The sequence below is a fragment of the Stegostoma tigrinum genome, chromosome 20 (genome assembly GCF_030684315.1).
Source record: "Stegostoma tigrinum isolate sSteTig4 chromosome 20, sSteTig4.hap1, whole genome shotgun sequence".
NCBI classification, from domain to species: domain Eukaryota; kingdom Metazoa; phylum Chordata; class Chondrichthyes; order Orectolobiformes; family Stegostomatidae; genus Stegostoma; species Stegostoma tigrinum.
Window position 1 is genome coordinate 48,756,999 of NC_081373.1, and position 22,477 is coordinate 48,779,475.

Sequence of the window (22,477 nt, forward strand, 5' to 3'; positions counted from 1 at the left end):
TATACACCTGATCACCTCCTTGAAAAACTCAATTAAATTTATTCAGGATGACCTTCCCTCTGAAGACAGATCAAACCACATCTCTCCAAGTAGAGATTAGTCAGTCCTTCACAATTTTCTCCAGTAACTTCCCTACCATTGAAATGAGACTCACTAGTTTAGAACTCCTTGGTTTATCTCTTGAAAAGTGGAACCACATCAGCTTTCCTTCAGTTCTCTGGCATCTCCTGTGACCACAGGCAAAATAAAACTTTAGGTCAGAACCCCTGTAATTTCATCCTCCTTTTCTCACTGCAATCTGGGATGCAACTCATCTGAACTTGGGATCTGTCCACCTTGGAGCCTGTTAAAATATCCAATTCTTAATCCCTATGTCAAACTGCTCAATAACCTCAGTTCAGTACCGCATCCCAAATATCGTACCTACAATGTCCTCCAATGTGGATACACATGAGAAGCACTTGTTTAACACCCAACCAATGTCCAGACACAGATTGTCCACTTTATCCCTAACAGGCTCTACTCTTTCCCTGGTTATCATATTCCCCATGACTTATAGAATACCTTGGGAATCTTCACAATCTTACCCACCAGTGATTCGTCAAGCTCACCTTTGCTCTACTAATTGATTTCTTAAGTTCTCTCTGCAATTCACTAAGGTTTATGTTGATACTTAGTACAGCCTTTTTGTCCAGTCCTTTTAATCCTAGACATACAGGGTTCTCTGGGCTTTTTGCTTCAACACTTCACTCTAAAGGGAGCAAGTTGTATCTGTTCTCCACGCAATTCCTTTCTGAAACCCACCCACTCCCACTGTTCTGCAGATTTAACCACAAGTCGATGTTCTTTGTCTACTATGACCAGACCCTACTCATTGTAATAACATTTTCCTTTCCTCATTTCAAAACCCCCTTTTCCTTTTCTAATAGAAATGTAAAACAATACAGGAGGAACAAACTGTAGAAGACTCATTTACACTCAAAACACTAGCTTGTTGTCTCTCCACAGATGTTGTCTGACCTACAGTGATTTCCAGCATTTTTGTTTTCAGTTAAAACATACGGTTTTGCATTTGCTAATACTGAAATTCTCTCCCACTACCACTTTGAACACCTGTGTGGCTTTGTTCCCCAGAATTAGGCCAAGCACTGCACCATCCTTTGTTGGCCCTTCTACATGATGATATAAAACAGATGTTTTCCTGAATAATTTCAGGGAATTTGCCCACTCTCGCCCCTTAACATTACGACTATCCCAATTAGTGTTGTGGGAATTCGAAACCTCAAACAAAAATAAAATTACAAATGCTCAGCAAGTCTGACAGCATTTGTGAAGAAACACCAGAGTCAACATTTCAGTTCCAGTGATCTTTCTTCAGAGCTTCCCTCGTGATATACCCTATTATTGTTTTTCCACATCTCAGTGAATTGTCGACACACTCACTCCTCTACTGCCTGCTAACTATTTGAGACTTTATAATACACACCGAGAAGTGTGTTTACTCCTTTTTCATTCCCAAGCTCCACCAACCACTCTAATTTTAACAGCCTTACAAGATATTGTCCCTCCTCATGACAATAACCAACTCCTTCATTGATAACATACAGCGAGAAAACTTGCTCAGCCTCATTGTAAGAAACCTTCCAAAAATCTCAATGCAATTCATACTCAAGCCAAAAAAATTCAGCCAATCAATTTTGTTTTATAATCCATAGGTTGTTTTGGCGTTTTCCAACACAGAAGGAAATATTTACTTTATTATGGGCCAAATTTGTTTTTATAGCACAAAACTATTTCATGGAATAGGCACAAAATACTGGAGAAACTCATTGAGCCTGGCAGCTGTGAAGAGAGAAACATAGGTAACATTTAGAGTTCAGAATGACTGTTTTAATATCTCCACAGATGTTGTCAGACCTGTTGAGTTTCTCTGGCATTGCGTGTTTGTTTCAGATTTCCAGCAAAGTGAGTTCTTATATTTTATGGAATAACTCACCAACATCTTTTCTCCAAGAACATCAACCTCTTTTTCAGTGACAGTTCAATGCCAAAATGAGCAGCATCATTTTTATAGTTGATGATACTAGAAAATCAGCCTTTCAACTCTTGTGCATTTCTCTGTATAATCTGGTTGTGCAGTCTGTTAATTCGAGGTCTTTTGCATCCTTGCAGATGATCAGCTCAAAGCACTGCAATGTACACAATGGACAATGAATGTGATCCTGTCAGCAGAGTATTACGGTGATATTCAGCAACAATTATGTCACCTATGTTATGGACCAGACCAAACTCCCTCAAAACATATTAAGGTGATAATCTAGACTCCAATATTTTCTTACTTTTAAAAGCAAGTGTAAGGCGGTGTGTTCTGGATATAGTTCAATGGGTCAAACTACCACGCTCGAAGCAAAAAAACACTTTATTTTTACACTACAGTGAAAATATAAACAAAAGAAGAATTGGAATAACTTAACAGAATAATAGATTATTTAACTACTAAACAGCAACACCTCCAATATAGTAACATTCCTGTAAATACACCCTTGGCAAAAACAAACAGTAAAATAGATTGTCTCACAAGTAATTCTTGCAGCAGGAAGAGAATCTCACCTACTACTACAACAGAGAGAGGAATAAGAGCTTTCACATTCAGCTTCAAGATCCCAGCAATTGCTGAAAGCTTAAAAACTAAAATCCCTGGTTTGGTACGAGCTTGACCCCACCCATTCACGCTGTTTCTATTGTTCCAGCATTACAAAAAAACAAAGTTTGCTGGGCTCAGAGCAGACAGCTTAGCTCCAAATCTGCAACACTCGCTTTCAAAAGAAAATGTCAGAATAAATCCTTCTTGAAGGCACATCTCATAACACCTCCCAAATTCAAGTTGATGATTCATTGTGGCATTATCAAGTGCTGACTTACAAATTATGTTGTCCAGTCAGCATTTCAAACTATGCATTATTTTGGAGATAGGCACACTTTCTTTGCTCATATAACTACAAATTGAGGGGTGATAGATTTAAGACAGATGTCAGAGACAGGTTCTTTACTCAGAGAGTGGTAAGGGCATGGAACGACCTGCCTGCCAATGTAGTGAACTCAGCCACATTAGGGGCATTTAAACAGTCCTTGGATAAGCATATGGATAATGACGGGATAGTGTAGGGGGATGGGCTTAGATTAGTTCACAGGCTGGCACAATATCGAGGGCCGAAGGGCCTGTTCTGCACTGTATTGTTCTATGTTCGATATAGCAACAGCCCTATTTTATCCTTGAAGATAGATTATGTTATGGCTTGTTGGTTTGAATGATCTGTTTCTGTGATGTCGACATTTGTTTGTATGTTACTGTATTTTCTATTCCTGTAGCTTCTAAAGCTGATAGAACAATCATAATTACTTCGATCCATTAAGATTACTGATTCAGAAACTCATAACCTCTTCATCACTTTTTTTCTACTACCAACCTAAGTGGAACAGAAAGTTAAATTATTGTCCAGCGTAGGCTACACAACCATTAGCTATTCACTTTATTAACATCATCATTGTTAACCACAAGTACAAACTAGCTCAAATTTCACAAAGGCACACACTAAGTAAGGAAAATTGCAAGAAAAAGGCTTATTTGCTTGTCCAGTCAGTGCATTCGAGGAGCAAGAATCATACGCCCTGCCATGGTGCCAATGTGCGAGTGCAAACAGCAAAACATGCCTCTGAAAATCTATATAAAAATCCTTATCAGTGTTGACACAAGCAGGAACGCTGAACAGTCTGATAATGATTGCCTTGGAATCACAGTGAAATATAGAGACCTTCCTCATAGTAACTGATCCCGAGCAATTGTTTAATGTGGTATCCTACTGCAAACATGATCCGACTTTAAATTTGCTCGAAGCATCCAGGCATCTGTTTTCTTCCAGACATAAGCCTCACTTCTTCTCATGAATTGCTTCTTTCAACTGAGAGAAGTGAAGTTCCTTAGGCCTTGGATAAAGAGGCTACACAAGAAAATGTTAACCTGGATGTAAATATCTTCCAGCGGAATCTTATGAAATTAGGTTTGTCACTACCTGTACACTCTGCTGTCCTATGTCAGTTTTGCAACAATTGAAACAAACTCTCTACATTATTTTCTGAAATTTCCCCACACATATCTTTTAAGAATATTTTTGTTCCTTCCAATTGACTGCAAATTGCTTGTCCATTATCAACTGCCTATTATCCTCATTCAGGTTAACAATTTCTCATGACATGGTTTCCAGTGACAAATCCCGCAATTTTTGTTACCGAATACGACAAGGTAACTGAGCCTGAAGTGAAGGGGATTTTTAAGAATTTTCAGCTCCAGCCATCTGGTCCTTCATATGAGATATTTTGAAAGCATGTTCCACTTTATAGCTTCAGAGATAGCAGGAACTGCAGATGCTGGAGAATCTGAGGTAACAAGGTGTAGAGCTAGATGAACACAGCAGGCCAAGCAACATCAGAGGAGCAGGAAGGCTGACATTTTGGATGTAGACCCTTCTTCAGAAAAGCCTAGACCGAAACATCAGCCTTCTTGCTCCTCTGATGCTATCTTCCATTTTATAGTGCTGTATAGAGATATTGAGGATAATTGTGACTGTGCGCAATAGTGTGAAACTGATGACAGCAAGCTGATAGCATATCACACATCTCTCCCAAATTCAATTGCAATTGAATGGGCTTCAGCTTCACTATCATCCAATTTACATTATTGTATGAAGTCATAATTAGCTCCAGTTTATTTTATTTATGATATTTGCCAGCGTTTTTGTAATAACCTCCACTATATAGAAATGAGCTAATGTTGCATTAAATGCTTTTCTCTTTTCTGTTCAAACAGACATTTTTATTCTGATTGAAGCTTACAAAGAACATTCGGCTCAGGTTTGAGTAAGCAACTGAATGTTGATGAATTAGTCTGTAAACACTGAATTTCATTACGACAGCGGGGGTGGGGGGGGGGTCGTCCAATTTATGAGCCCTTTGATAGATGTGGCCAGCGGACAATCCAGATGTGGATAATTACATTTTATTAGTCATAAAATGATTAATCGACACCATCACTGTGTACGTGATCTTACTGATCCTTGCTCTATGCATTTGTACAAAGAACATTTTCCATGCTGCTGGTAAAATAGTAGAAGGAATGCAACAGGATTCTTTTCTGGTTGTTACTCTTCATTTCCTCAATTTTTAGCTTGTTGTTTACTTGCTAAAGTAGCATTTAATGTCCGTGTAAAAAGATACACCTCAGCACCTCAGCAACACCAGCAAAATCATAAACAGTTTTTATTGTTCAACTCAACGAGTCCGAAAAGCTGATCTATTTTAGCGAATGAGAGCAATCCCAACCTACATCCATCAACTCCAGTGGATCACATTAACACTAAGAGCAAGCAACATCTAATTGCAAAAAGCTGATCTATTTTAGCGAATGAGAGCAATCCCAACCTACATCCATCAACTCCAGTGGATCACATTAACACTGAGAGCAAGCAACATCTAATTGCAAAAAGCTGATCTATTTTAGCTAATGAGAGCAATCCCAACCTACATCCATCAACTCCAGTGGATCACATTAACACTAAGAGCAAGCAACATCTAATTGCAAAAAGCTGATCTATTTTAGCTAATGAGAGCAATCCCAACCTACATCCATCAACTCCAGTGGATCACATTAACACTAAGAGCAAGCAACATCTAATTGCTCTCTTTGTGGAAAGCATGAACAGCCATCACAGCACATCAACATACTTATCCATCACTGAAGCCAATGTATTACGTAACAACTGAGAGAGTGGTGTAGAAAGTGCATCAAGGTGTGTTGCAACCCTTCATGTTTGAATTATAGATTTTGGGAACACTACCAGAAAATCTACATTAAATAGCGGTATGTGCTTAAATTAACATGCACATATAGCTGTGTGTGTGTGTGTGTGTGTGTGTGTGTGTGTGTGTTTGAACTTGCACATGGGATTGGGGTGTACTAGTATTTATTTCCCATCCCTGTTGTCCTTGGGAAAGTGGTAGAAAATTGCCTACTTGAACTGATGCTCTCCCTGAGCTAAAGGGACATCTATGCTGTCAAATGGGTTTCAGCCTTTAGTGAAGAAGTGCCAGTATTTCTCTGGCTGGCCTTGCATGTGGCTGAAACCGTTACTTTAGACATTCTTGCATACGGTCTGCAATTTTGGGTAATTAACCATGTATGAGAGCATCTTATTATATCAATTCAATCCAAACAAAGTCCAGATAGTACACCTTATGCAAGACCACTAATAAGAAAAATATTCTTATAAACATTCATTGAGCCTGGAGTGAGAGGTGGGGTCATAAGAAGAACTAAATGACAGCAGATTAATTATTGCATTGCAGGGTCAGTGGAGTTCAGTGACGCTGAGAACTATGGTAACAGCAATCTCTTTTTCAGGTACATTGATTAGAATGTTACAAACTACCTTTTTTGCTTTTCCAGTAATATGAACATTGAAGGTAAAATCAGGGAAATTATAGGAGTGCTACTTCAAACTAATGATCGACCATTTTCAACAAAATCAAAACATACTATTAGCCTCATCCATCATCAAGCTATGTCAATTTTAAAGAAAACTTTGTAGTGTAGTATGTCGCATTTTACTTCCATATTTCCTTTCTCCATGACTCGTTAACAGTGGACAGATTTTTACAAATGGCATAAATACTTATTTGTGATTATACATAACAGCATTAAGAAGGGATTTCCAACTGGTAATGTTAATTAAATTCACACTCCCAGCATGAAGAGTTGTGATGGAGGACCTTGTTGTAAAATCTTTGTAAGATTGTTACAGAAATCCTGGGAGTTTGGTAAACTTATGCACACACAGTAAAATGTTCATATCCTCGCGGGATAGCAGTGCTTTATATTTCCTGCTAAAAGATACTCCAGATTCAGTAAAAATTAATGAGTTGCAGCAAAACATTTCTACACTTGGTCAGGTGCATTGCAGAATAAGTGCTGGATGGATACACTGGAATGCTCAGCCTGTGAGGTTTTATGGAATCAGGAGAGATTTCTTAATTAAGCGATGGGGGGACCAGTACCAGTATGAATGCATTTGATAAGATGATGCCACCCAGCAGCCCCACATACCAAAAGAAAAACTGGGCTCTCTCAAAGAGAGAAAGAGCGCTCAGCTTGCAGTTCCATCTGCCTTGTCAGGATACTGAAAGCATGACCAAAAATTGAATCCTCTCAACAGTCAACAAGATGTACAGCAGGAAGAACACAGCAGGCCAAGCAGCATCTTAGTAGCAGAAAAGCTGATGTTTCGGGCCTGGATTTCTGATGGAGGGCCGAGGCCCGAAATGTCCTAAGATGCTGTTTGGCCTGCTATGTTCATCCAGCTCTATACCTTGTTATCCCGGATTCTCCAGCATCTGCAGTTCCTATTATCTCTCTCCTCTCAACAGTTGATGCTATCATTCTCTGGATTTTTAGGTCATTCCTACATATGCTGTTTGTTACTTATTAATTTAAAAAGGTGAATGAGGTACACTGATGGACAGACACATTCACCAACTGAGACAGTAGGATGTTTGAACATAGGGCATTGGGAATTTCCATTTTTCATCTGGTCCATCTCAAGCTATTCACTCTGTAAGACGTTAGACACCCTTCGAATTATAAGATGGCATATAATTCTTGATGTAATTCCAGGAGCCAACATTTTCAGGATTGAATCCAACATATATAGAATAAGAGTTTACCAGAAAGGCTGCAATTTTAAATGTATACTACTGCTTTTTCCCCCAAATCTGTCAAAGTTTCTGTTTATCATCCTCTTTGTAAAGCTGGTGATTTGGAGACAAATCTTTAAATAGATATGGACTTGGGTGCCTGTGGGCATTATGTGCATTACACCCGCAAATTGAACAAACTGGAATTTTGTGCTCCTTCAGATTCCTGATTTTAAAACTTAATGAATATGGATATCTCCTACAGGGGTTGAGACATTTTCAAACAGCTCCCTCTCAAGGTGCTTTCGCTTTCAATCTTTCCAGGAAGTAGTATGCATTTTCCTGACTGCGTAATTCATTGGCATATACACAGGTCTGAGTGATCTTTGGAATGGCTCTTATCTGTTATTGTATATGATCTAGCTAATTGCAGAATAAAATTAAGCATAGCTAGGGAAAACAGAAGCGTATGAAAGTATATGGTACACAATTTCAGCTCCCCAATTTTAACTCCCCTCCCAAGTCAGGGGCAGCACAGGGGCTCAGTGGTTTGCACTGCTGCCTCACAGTGCCACATCCCTGGGTTCAATTCCAGCCTCAGGTGACTGTACAAACGCCACACAGACATTCTCCCAACGTCCACGTGGGTTTTCTCCCAGTGGCTCTGATTTCTTCAGGCAGTTCAAAGATGTGCAGGTTAGGTGGATTGGCCATGTTAAACTGCCCCATAATGTCCAGGGATGTGCAGGCTAGGTGGGTCAGCCATTGGGAATGCAGGATTATGGGAATAGTGTAGGGGGGGTTGGATTTAAGCGGGATGATTTTCAGAGGATCACTGCAGACTTGATGGACCGAATAGTCTGCTTCTGTGCTGTAGGGATTCTACAGTGCTTCTGCAAGAGCAGCAGTTGGACTTCTTCACTTTAGAGGGGTTGGAAGCCTGGAAAGTTGGTGCTCAACAAGTTGAGGGCGAGTACAATTTTTTAATTCACTTATTCTCACTCAGTGGACCAGTTCTTTATACAATTTAATTGTTGCAATATTTCTGGTTTGCTTTCCTGGCAGCCCTGAGCTAGTGCAGATTGATCTAGTCCAGCATTATTTCTGTACTGATGCCCAAGAGAAAGTAGCTGTGCCACAGAGAACACCAGTATGTAACCAGAAATGATGGTAAAGGTTCATAGATACAACAAGTTTGCTGTCAAAATGACTAGTTTGTATCCTTCCTCAGCTGAGGAGTCAAGTAATGGAACTACTGTAAAAGGTGCAACCGCATCTGATGTACTATGAGCAGCTTTGGTCCTCTTAAGCAATGTAATACGTAACTTCATTAGAGACAGTTCACAGAAGGTTCACGAGGATGATCCCCTGATATGGACAGATTGTCTTATGGGCATTGGTTAAACGGGTTGGGACTCCACGTTCTGGAGTTTTAGAAGAATGAGAGATGATCCAATTGAAATGTATGGAATTCTTAAGGGGCTTGATATGGTAAATGCTAAGAGAATGTTTCCCGTCACAGGAGAGTCTTGGACCAGAGGGCATCGTCTCAGAATAAAGGCATGCCAATTTAAGACTGTTATGAGAAAGAATTTATTCTTTCAGAGAGTTGAGAGTCTTTGAAACTCCTTTCCACAAAGGGCTACAGGGGGCAGTGGCCTTGTGCATATTTAAGGCTAGATAGATAGATTCTTGATCAGTTGGGGAATCACGAATTATAGGGAAAGGTGGGAGTGTGGATATGAAGAACCTCGGGTCAAACATGACCATATTGAATGGCGGAGCAGGTTTGAGGGACTGAATGGTTTAGTCCTGTTCCTACTCATTACAGTCTTATGGTCCAATGACAACTTGCATTTATCTGGCCTTCCCAAACAATGTTTTACCCCAAGCATATTCAAAAAAAGTCCGTTTTCCAGCATAAGGAGATATTAAAGCTGGATGACCAAAAGCTTGGTCAAAGAGATGTGTTCAAAGGAGCATCTTAAAGTCGGGGGAGTGGGGTGCTGAACAGAGAGTTATAGACACATTGTAGCTCAGGGAAGAGATTCTGGAGTTGAGAACTAAGGCAACTGCAACAAGATCTGCCTGTGGAGAATCAATTAATATTTGTGATAGACAACAGGCATGACTTAGAAGAGCTTGGAGATTTTGTGGTATTGGTGTGAAGGAGGATACCAGCATCAGGTGGTGAGACCATGGAAGTCTGAGGTCATGGAAGGATTTAAAAACAAGAATAGGAATTTTAATATTGAGGAATGGCTGGACTGGAAGCTAATGTAGTTGTGCAAGCCTTACAAGACATTAAAAGAAGGATGCTTTGCAAGAGCTGATACATGGTAGTCAGTGGGCATTATGTTCACTAACCTAAAACAATTTAGGCCACTATGTAGAATATACAAGCAACACTTACAGGAGAATGGGAGAAAATCACACACTTAAAGAAATGGAAAGATGTACAAGTTTTATTTTGCTTTCTTTTCTATGGTAGTAATGCAAGAGACCCAGAAACAGATTCAATACACAAACAGGCGAAACTCAAGGAAACACATTAAATCTAAGCTAATCAAGGTGACATATCTATAACATCCAAAAGATCAAAAATTGCTTACTCTATTAGTGATAAACTTGCATTCTGCTTATTGCCACAATCTCAAAATAATGGTGTCAACAGACAGTCCAGCAAAATTCGTTCAACTGGGTGTTGAGGAAGGGTCTAGGCCCGAAACGTCATCTTTTGTGCTCCTGAGATGCTGCTGGGCCTGCTGTGTTCATCCACCCTCACATTTTATTATCCTTTCAACTGGCCCCAGTTTTCCAAAGCATAGATAAATGTTTCTGAAAAGGTAGATGGGAACTGCATATGGGAATCCCCATCAGAGTAAGTTGCAAAAGGAACAGCCTGGGAATTTGAAGATTTCACTGGACAATTCCTCTATGCCTAGAACACACCAAAAAACCTCTATTTGAATCAGAGAACTTGAAGAATCACAGAACACCTAAAATGCATTGGACCCATTGAGACTGCACTGACTCTCCGAAGAGCATCCCACGTCCAGTCCCCTATTAGCCCCATTACCTCATATTTACATGGCCAATCCACCTACCCAGTACATCCTTGAACACTATAGGCAATCTAGCATGGCCAAACCACCAAACCTGCACATCTTTGGACCGTGAGAGGAAAGTGGAGCACATGGAGGGAACAAGGGGAGAATGCGCAAACTACACACAGATGATTACCCAAGGTTGGAATCATATCTGGGTTACTGGCACTATGAGGCAGCTGTGCAAATCACTATGCCATCGTACTGCCCTTCTGTATGTGTTTCTGATGGCAACTGTTAAAGTGTGATTCTGAAAATTGAAAACGCAGAATATAGTGGCCGACTGCTGTGGAGAAAGCAGGTATGGTCACCATGTTAGAGATAGCAAGAACTGCAGATGCTGGAGTCAGAGATACCACCGTGTGGAGCTGGCGGAATACAGCAGGGCAGGCAGCATCAGAGGAGCAGGAAAGTTGATGTTTTGGGTTGGAACCCTTCTTCTGAAGAAATGACAACTTTCCTGCTCCTCTGATGCTGCGTGGCTAGCTGTGTTCCTCCAGCTCCACGCTGTGTTATCTATATCTCCATGATAGTTCTACATAATAGAGCACAATATGCGTATCATCAGAATAGAAGTACAGCTCCACATTTCTGAACTGACCCTGACTAGAGTCTCCATTCAGAAATATGGAGCTCTTTTGTGGCATTAAAAGGAGTGGAGTAGCAATCTACATCAGACTGCCACTCCTTGAAAACTTCAGCCGAATGCTAAGACAACTTTGTGAGCCCATTGTTACACTATTGGATCATTTATATCAGTTTTCTTCTAATATAAAAACTGACAACATGTGCTCACCATGAAAGAACTCTTTTCAAATAACACCGCAGATGCCAAATTCATTCATTTAAAATGGTTGGAAGTGATCCTTAATAGAACACAAATCTCTGACTACTTAAATATTCCAATAACAATGTTATGTATGTTTTTAATAATTCTTTTAAAATCAATTTTGAATTGCAAACAAAATATTTGATCAAAAAATTAAGATAAAGACCACATCATCACACTGAATAAAAGCCAAAAAGCAACTTGTAGCATTGCTTTGACTAAATAAGCAAAGGAACAATTATGTATTTCTGAAATATAACCTAAACCTGGAGTATGTTTTATTTATTTTTGTTGTTTTCCAATGGTCGGTTAACCATATAGCTGTTCATGCCTGTAATACCTTAGATTAACCCTAAAGCAACATATCACATGACAGAATACAAACTAAAGATATTGCACAAAACACCAAGTTTAATGCTACTTATTTTTGCACTCTTGTATGACAACATTTATTGATAAGTAAGTTTGTCCATTTTTTCTCTATGCCAAATCTCGTTTGGTGATATGATTTGGTAAAATATTAATCTTGTAGAAAGCTGGCCACAAAAGATACAACTTGCTCTATGACATAGATATCACCTTTCAGGTCAATAATTTCACTTTTGCAATAGCAACAGAATGTTTTGTCGTTAACATTTTATAACTAGAATGACTCAAAAAGGGAAGATCATAAGAGAGCGAAGCAGGCCTTTCAGCTTATCGAATCTGTTCTGCCATTCAATGTAGTCATGGCTAATGTGATAATCCTTAATTTTACTTTTCTGCCTTTTTCCCAGAGCGTGGATTCCCTCACTAATTTGAAAATCTGGCTCTCTCAGCTTTGAACATACTTAACTAACCAACCTTAACAACCCTTTTTGTAGTAAAGAATTCCACAGATTCTTTATTCTCAAAGAAGAAATTCCTCCTCATCCATATTATTCTGAGATTATGCCCTCAAATGTTTGGTATGCTTGCCTCTATTGGACACTGCTTTGAGTATAGGAGTTGGGAGGTCATGTTGTGGCTGTACAGAACATTGATTAGGCCACTTTTAAAATCCTGCATGCAATTCCAGCCTCCCTGCTATAGGAAGGTCATCGTGAAACTTGAGAAGTGTTTAGCAAAACCAAACCAGGACTGCAGGGTTTAAATGGGAGGGGAGGATGAATATGCTGGGCTATTTTCCCTGCAGCATCAGATGCTGAGGGGTGACCCGATAGTGGTTCATAAAATCACGAGGGCAGTGGATAGGGTAAATAGCCAAAGCGTTTTCCCTGGTGTGGGGGAATCCAAAACTAGAGAGCTTAGGTATAAGGTGAGAGGAGAAAGATTTAAAAGAGACCTAAATGGCAACCTTTTCATGCAGAGGATGGCTGCCAGAGGGAGAGGTGGAGGCTGGTACAATTACATCATTTAAAAGGCACCTGGATGAGTATACGAATTAGAAAGGTTTAGAGAGATATGGGCCAATGGGACTACATTATTTTAGAATATCTGGTCGGCATGGATGGGTTGGAATGAAGGGTCTGGTTTCATGTTATGTGGGGAAAATGGGATTTAAAAGGGACCTGAAGAGCAGCTTTTTCATGCAGAGGGTGGTGTGTGTGTAGAATGAACAGCCAGAGGAAATGCTGAAGACTGGTACGGTTACAATATTTAAAAGGCATCTGGATGAGTACATGTAAAGGAAGGGTTTAGAGTGATCTGGGCCAAATGCTGGCAAATGGAACTAGATTCATTTCAGATATCTGGTTAGCATGATTGAGTTGAACTGAAGGGTCTGTTTCCATGCTGTACATTTCCATGATTGTTTGATTCTATGCACTTTGTCAGGAAGGTTAGAAAAGGTGAATATGTTTTATTTGGAGAAAGACTGCAGAAAGCTACAGCACAGGGATTTAGGAGTCCTATCACAAGAATTGCAAAAAAGTAGCATCCAAGTTCAGCAGGTAATGGTGAAGGCAAATAGAATGTTGGACCATAAGACTGTAATGACATCAGACGTCATTAATATATACTGTAAATAATTATGGCCCCAGCACTGATCCCTGTGTCACCCCACTAGTAAAAGGTTGCTATCCTGAAAATGCTTCCCAACTCTGTTCTCTATTATGTAGTCAATCCTCTTCCCATGCTAATATACTATTTCCAATACCAGGAGGTCTTGTCTTAAAAGTAGCTGTATCTTCTCTAATGCCCTCTGAAAAATTGCGTTCTCTACTTCTCCTTTACCTATCCTACTTATTACTCCCTCGTAGAATTCTAATAAATCAGCCAGATATAATCCATAATGAACATATGCACGTATTTATAAAATCACAAATTGCATTACCCTGCCTTATAGCTTCATAAATGTGTACTCAGTCTCAGAATTGTGTACTTTGACCCCTGGGGCTCCTTGTCCAGGATTAATTTTAACATCTTTCCATTCCTTGTTGCTTCTCCCAAGAAATATTATCCAATGTTTGTCCACATTAAATTTCGCCCATCCACCTGGTCATTTTAGACCCATGTCTTTGTTATCTCATCTTTCACAATCCTCTTTGCATTTTGCCAAACCATCTACTTAACAGCCTCAGCAAATTCTGAGATGCGGTGTTCCCTACACTGAAGTCTAATGTATCCATAAGTATCAGTATGATCCTTTGATGATGAGGAACAACAGCTTGCACTTAAAACAGATTGACTGTATACAAACTGAATGTATAAAATTTAAATAAGGGGAAATCCAGATCAGGCAAGACCTTAGGGGACAGAGTATGGCTTTTTTGCAAAGTTTATAGAAGAGGGAGAATCAGGGAGGAGGAATGGTTTTAGAACAAAATTTGAACAATGAATGAAGAGTCTGCCAATGTTGTTTTGGGTCTGGTGGGATGGAATGATGGAAGTTGCAAATAAATTAAGTGAGAGAGGAGAGAAACGAGAGAAGGGACAGAAAAAAAAGGGCAGAAAAAGAGAGAGAAGACAGAACTTTCATTTTTTGATTTAAAAAAACATGAACTCAGGGAGGCTAGGAAAAAGAATACATGCAAAAATAAGTTACAGAGTTGAAACAACACTAGAAATCAGTCTGACAGATAGAGGAGCCAGAATCAGAATGTAAGTCAGCTTTTTAAGAATTCAAATTGGTCATCTAAGTGATAATGAACACAGGGTTCAAAAGCTAATTCAAATTTGACATGTATTCCAAAACTCTGCATTTAGTTTTTCTGAGCCTCACTGAAATTCCAGGACAGGGTTTGTCAAGAGCATTGAAAACCATGATCAGGAACTTAATCAGAATTGTTTCGATAGTTGGAGTTACAGTTCTCACAACAATGATGGACAGGAGCAGTTCCAGGGGAGTTTCTGACACACTCTTCCAGCAGATTCGGATTGTGCTTCTATCTAAATGTTGTATTTGCAGTAAGACTGAATTGTCACAGTAATGGCTTGGAAGCAGTTACTCGATTTCCTTCACAACTACATTGCATCCTATTGTTGAAAAGCACAGACAAATTCACAGCTCACTATGTCAAGCATACCTTAAGAAATTATACATGGAATTATCATGAATTCTTCTTTGTTAAACTAGCTGCAATTTCAACCTCCTAAGGAAACTGCATGTGGGGGAAACTGAAAGACTTAAATTCACTTGAGTTCTCAAGATACATACAATAAAAGAAACTACAAGAATACAATTTTAACAGTAACTTGACACATGCATACTATGACATTTTAGAACCACGCTGACTGGCACGTAATTTACCAATGTTCCAAAAGAAATATGAATTCCAGTAAACAATTAGATTCATTCAACATGGAAACAGACCTTTCAGTCCAACACATCCATGCCAGCCAACTAGTCCCATTTGCCTGCATTTGTCCTACATCCCTCTAAATCTTTCTTATTCGTGTCCCTGTCCCGATGTGTGTTTATGTACCTGTATCTGCCACTTCCCTTTGTTAGTTCATTCCACATATGGACCAATCTCTGTGTGAAAACGTTGCCCTTCGGGTCCCTTTTAAATCTTTCTACACTCACTTTAAAAAAAAGTCCTCTAGTTTTAGCATTGCTGACTACACTCATATTCCTGAGAAACTGTGTTCACAGGAAGATTTTAAAATGCAATCCAGGCTACAATCCACAATCATTTATGTGATTAGGTTCAAAAATGCTACTTGGAAAATGATAATTAAGCATTGGAGTTAATGGAATGAATGATCTCCTCCTCTGACGTTAGGATTCAAAGATTTTATAACTTATCACAGAACAACATCATGGGTTGAATCTTTATTTTTTTTTGGTCCAAGCAGAACTGGGCTAATTTTTTTTTGAGGGACTTCCTCCAGAAGGCATTGTTTCTTCACTGTACCTTAAAAATTCACCTCATTATCTATCTATTTTGCCCCCATGGTGTCCATCACATCTGACTCCAGCCTCATCCTACCACACATCAATCACAGAAAAGAAATTGTCACTGCACAATATGCACAGTCTCACCTCTAAAAGGCTGTTGTGCACCTGGACAAGCATCAGTCAGGAGAAGGCTCATACAGCTCTTGACATTGGCCCAGACAAGAAGTAAATGACCCCCTCCTTTGTGTTGTCCAGCTCCATAGGGTAGTCTACACATGGGACTTCCTCTTCTCCTGGTATCAGTATTGGAGGCCAAGACAACAGAGCATGCCACTCTGATCAGAGGTTGATGTTTGGGTTAAAGCAGTTATCAGCTCTCTGCAGGAGTGTACAGCACTGTAAGAAGAAGATCAATGCCCTTCTCCACTTCATCAAAATCAATGCCATCATCTTCCCTCTGTTGCTACATCCAAGACATCCAAGTGCTGTCCCACTCTTGCTCCTGCAAGCAACACCTCCCCTCACTTGCTCTCATCCATCCCAACCCCAACAGCACTGATACAGAGTTGCCACAATGCTGCCCACTCACTCACTCGGGACACATCCTACCTGCCCCAATCTTCATCTCCCTATGACCTACATTTCTCTTATTCCAAGGGGAAAACAGCCCCCCTTTGAACAAAAAGAGTCAAGATGAGTGGTGGAATACCTGACATTCAGCTCCTATGAGAGCATCCTGACTCTGATCGCCCCAATTGGCTGGCTGGCTGACTGACTGTGTCCAACCAGACTGCCCTTGACTTATTGTGCTGGGTCTCCCTGAGTGAACGCTAACACCTTGATTTAGCTGAAGTTTGCTGACAGTTAGGGCAAGCTTCCTACCTTTGTGTCAGTGCAAAATGGCACAGCAAAGCTAACACAAGCCTAAGGCTAAGCGAATGTGTGCTATAACAGTGAGTGAAGAGTTTAGAGATGCAGTCTGGTCCAGTCAATGAGCTGGGTGCCTGCCCCTGAGCACATAATGTTCTGTAGATTACAATGATAGTTGCTGGTGTAACCCCAGATGCAGCACTGAAGTGCAGAAATACACTATAAATAAATCAATGTGCCAGGAGGGCTCTTAGGTGCTGGTGCACATTTGATGCCATTGTCCATGAACATGAGGTTTCGGGATAGGGGTATTATTTGCTGATACCTATGGAGAGTGCCTTCAGATCTTGGATCCTGGTGTCCAACTCAACATGCAGACCCTCTGGAACAGGCAGTGTGCTGAATCTGCCAGGTATCCATGCTGATTTCCATATCGTGTTTGCTTGATGCCCAGTTTTTTTGGAGCATTCGGTGAGATAGCGAGCTGAACATTAATGAGGCAAATTAGGCTGTCAACTATGCATTTAACAAGCTATGACTCCCCCTTAATTGGAAACTCACCACTGTCTAGCAGGAAAGTTGCCTCACTGCTCAGGAATAACATTAGATGATGCTCCTGATGTCAAGATGGGCGTCAGACTGGAGATAGCAAGAACTGCAGATGTTGGAGTCAGAATCAATACAGCATGGAGCTGGAGGAATACAGCAGATCAGGCAGCATCAGAGAAGCAGGAGTGTCAACATTTCGGGTCAGGACCCTGCATCAAGTTTGGATTCCTATGAGATTTTGCCCTTTGTACTAGCATAACATAATGGCAACACCAGAGCAAATTTAACCATGGCTCAAATTCAGGTGCCTGTTACCATGAGTAACAAGGAAGAAGATTGTACTAGAAGGGCTTTCACCAAAAAACGTTGACTAAGCACTTTTAGTTTTTGGATTAATAGAGTAAATATAACAGCATCCTGTAAAAGACACAAGAAAAGTTAATGAAAGGTCTTGTAGGTGCTCAAAATTTAATTTCAAATGTGAGTAATGGTGACATAATGACAGCACATGCATCCTGTGTGAAACAACTGCAACAATTTCTGATGTTGCAGGCCATGTGCACCTACACAACAGATGTGCACTGCCTGGTATATTGGGTTAAAAAAGAAGTCAAAGTAAGCATATAAACCAGAGCATGAAACAGTCATGTGAACCTTCGCAGAAGTCAAAAAAGGGCCCAATGCTTCCTCAGGGCTTATATTGATCCAACTGGACAGCAACAAGCACTGGTAAAGATGGGTCAGCGCTGTCGAGGAAAATCATGTCTACATCCAACCTACATACTGGCCACCAAGCGCCATCACCGTAAAATTAATGCTTCTAAAAATGATACTTCCTTGAATGATGAGCCACAAGAAGATTGCAGGAGTAAGGGCTGCCCCTCCAGGGGTGACATTCCAAGCACAAATGTTTATTAAGAAACACAAGCCACCACTGCCCTACCTTAACAACTTCCCTTTCATCCCACTGGCCATCGCTGATGATTACCACTTCAGCATGCCGCCTTTTTTGTTTACAAGCTCCCATCTAATCACACAAAGGGTATTAGAAATCTGAAAGTTTTCCCTGAAAAATGGACAACTAGAACTTTCAAGACAAATATCGAAAGATTTGTTTCAGAGACAGCAGGAACTGCAGATGCTGGAGAATCTGAGATATCAAGGTGTAGAGCTGGATGAACACAGCAGGGCAAGCAGCATTAGAGGAGCAGGAAGGCTAACGTTTTGGGCCTGGGCCCTCCTTCAGAAATGGGGGAGGGGAGGGGGTTCTGAAATAAATAGGGAGAGAGGGGTAGGCAGATGGAAGATGGATAAAGAAGAAGAAAGGTGGAGAAGAGGCAGCGATGGAGCCAGCAGAGGTGAGTGGGGAGGTAAGGAGGAGATAGGTCAGTCCAGGCAGGATAGACAGGTCATGGAGGCGGGATGAGGTTAGTAGGTAGGAGATGGCGGTGGGGCTTGGGGTGGGAGGAGGGACAGGTTAGGGAGGCAGGGACGAGCTAGGCTGGTTTTGGGATGCGGTAGGGGGAGGGGAGATTTTGAAGCTTGTGAAGTCCACATTGATACCATGAGGACGAGTTTGGCTAAGCGGGTGAGGGTGTCAGTGGAGGGGGACTGGTTGGACCCACAGGACAGGAAGAAGCAGAGGGCCATTAGGCCATCAGTATGGGGAATGCAGGTGAGTATCAATGTGGACTTCACAAGCTTCCAAATCTCCCTTCCCCCTACCACATCCCAAAACCAGCCCAGCTCGTCACTGCCTCCCTAACCTGTCCTTTTTCCCACCTATCCCATTCTCCCACCTCAAGCTCCACCCCCATTTCCTACCTACTAACCTCATCCCAGCCCCCTGACCTGTCTGTCCTCCCTACCTCCCCACCTACACTCACCTTTACTGGCTCCATCCCCGCTTCTTTGACTAGTCTCCTCTCCACCTATCTTCTCCTCTGTCCATCTTCTATGCGCCTCCCCCTCTCTCCCGATTTATTTCAGAACCCCCTTCCCCTCCCCCATTTCTGAAGAAGGGTCTAGGCCTGAAACATTAGCTTTCCTGCTCTGATGATGCTGCTTGGCCTGTTGTGTTCATCCAGCTCTACGCCATGTTATCTTGATAGATTTGTGCTGGCTAAGGGAAATTGACACATGTTAGGCATACAGTGCTAATCAGCCACAATCTGACTGAATGAGGGGAGGTAATGGCCTAGTTGCATTATCGTTAGGCTATTAATCCAGAGACGCAGGTAATGTTCTGAGGACCTGGGTTCAAATCCTACAATGGCCGAAGATAGAATTTGAAATCAATGAACAAAAACCTGGAATAATGAGCCTCATGATGACCATTGTTGATCGTCCATAAAACCCATCTGGTTCCCTGTTGTCCTTTAGGGAAGGAAACAGCCTTCCTTACCTGGTCTGGCCTACTTGTGACTCCAGATCCATTGCAATGTGATTGAGTCTGAATTGCCCTCTGGACAGTTGGGGATGGGCATTTCATGCTGGCCTAGCCAATATTCCATGAATGAATAGAAAAATGGCAGGACAGGCTTGATAATTTGAATAACATATTCCAGACATAATGCTAGATTCAAACATGAATGCAACACCAAAAGTTGATCAGATGTGCAAAACTCTGTGTCTAATAAAAACTAGCTCTCATTTTCAAAACAAATCAAAATGCATTTGTCAGAATCAAATTGATTTTCACACTTAATGTTTTCGGCTGTCTGCTTGACTTCCTGTTTAACATTCGGTAACATTCTTCCATTTATAAACTGAAAAGCAATATAGCCTAAGTTTCAAGTAGGATGCTTAAAACTGAACACCATTAGTGAAACTGGCAATACTGGGGATGAAATTCTGCCCTTTTCCAGAGGGTATGTCACTGTGGCAAATGACACCTCTCAGAAACCAAATGAATCATGCACAGGAATGATACAGTGCTTGGCTTCAATTTAAATTATAACCCTTTGCATTATCCTTTTTGCTCTACACAAAGCTATTACAATGAAATTCCCTTCGAATCCAGCATTCACTGCATTTTTCCCCTCAGGGATTTCCACTTGTCACTCGCATGGCATACCTGCTTCTACACCAGACATTGCAAATGCACACAGACAGTTAAAACCATCTCTCAAAAAATAACTTAAGAGATTATACATGGTCCAAGTCCAGAATTTCCCAGTCTACAGTTAGAACATTGCCAGAAATGTGACAGAGACCCCATTTGCATGCAAGGACGTGACATGGGTTAACAACAGGTAATACGTAATCTTACATTAAATACTTACTCGGTCAGTCAGTTGAGTGATCTCAGTCAAACATGCATATTCTATAAAGTGTGTCATTTTATTCCATATTTTCTCCTAGCCTTGGGCCTAGTACACACTACATTGACCTAGTCTTTATCCCGACTCCGATATAATGCAAATAGGGTCCTCCGGTTAATTCACTGCCACCTCTGTTTCATCATTTTGATTTTTTTTGGAGGTGGTGAGCAAGGGGGGTTGTAAGATGTGGCAGAAGTGAAGCTGAAGGGGGTTATGCTGTTCTGTCACTTGTCTCTAATCTCAGTTTACTTCTTACATGTTTATTGGCAATGCTTTTAGCTGCTTTTTCACTTGTACATTGTATGGAAGATTTTTGAGAATTTACTTACCCCAAGACATCCTATCAAACTATAAATTCAATTAATTTATTTTGAAATGCAAGCAATGTGTGAGGATACACATGACCAATGTGTTGCACAACAAATCCCTAAAAGCAGAAAATAAAGATGAATGATCTACCAATATTTCCCTGCAGATTGAGGGAGACATGATGTCACTGCTCTTCCCTGACTCATATTGTGACTGTGAAGATTAAGTTTAGCATCTTTAGTTACTGCAGTTTCATATCATATCCTCATTGTAAATTAAATAAAATACACTCTTTCAATACACATTCATAAGCATCCTTATTCACCCCTGCTGGAATAGAAAAGCGCAGAACATACGGAGAAATCAATCTCAAAGCTAACAACCTCACAGAGTGAAGTACAAGGAATCAGAGAAGTTTTGGACACCTGAATGTTGAAGAGGCCCTCTAAGCTGCTAGTTGACAGCATTAAATAGCAAACAGACCTATTGCATATGTTGACTTAATGCTAGACAGTGAAATATACTCATATGCATATAACATCAAATCTTACCTTCACATCACCCATCCATTTTTCCCCCAAAAGATCATTGTGTATTCTTCAGAAAGTGATTGTGTTCACTAGTGCTGTTGACATCTCCTTGGTAGAGGTCAGTCCCTCTGAGAGACACTATCACAGGACTCTATGTCAGATCAGATATCACTTCAGAAGAACGAGTAAGACAGGCAGGCTTTCACCTGGTGGCTCACACCTCTCCAGTGTGCTTGACAAAACAATGAGGGAACAAGAACAGCACTGGAGAGCCTTCATCAGACAGTGCAGAATGTTTCAAGTCCTGCTCAACTGGTATATATTATGCGTCTTGGGGGCTGCCAACAAATTGTGAATTAGTGGAGCATCACTGAACTTGAAGCAGTGGCAGACTTTTAATGTGACTGCAGAGAGAACCTGGAGGAAGCTCTGTGCTCTGCACTCTCCTCCTTATGCGGGTACAAACTGCACAACATTTGAAGGGTTTAGCTAATTAAAGATACCAAACAAGGCAATCTGACAAGTATCTTTAATTAGCCGTATCCATTTCAACAAGTTGTATTGCCCTTTATGATTGCTGACTCATATTATTTCCTATTTGAAGCAGGTCAAAAGGTAAAAGACAGTGTACATCCTGGTGAATGTGAAAGGTACAAAGGACATCAAAGTTTGACAAAAATAGACCTGAGCAACTACAAACGGGAGTACAAGAAACATGCAATGGTTAATCTGTAAAAACATTTTGAATTTTGTTAGTAAACAGAGATTGGCCAGGAGCAATGTAGGTCCTCAAAAACTGGTCTCTATCAATTGTCCCTTGATTCAAGGAGAAATTGCACACAGAGTTTGAGAGATTCCATGAGTTGTGAAAATGATATTCGGGAGCAGATTCTAGG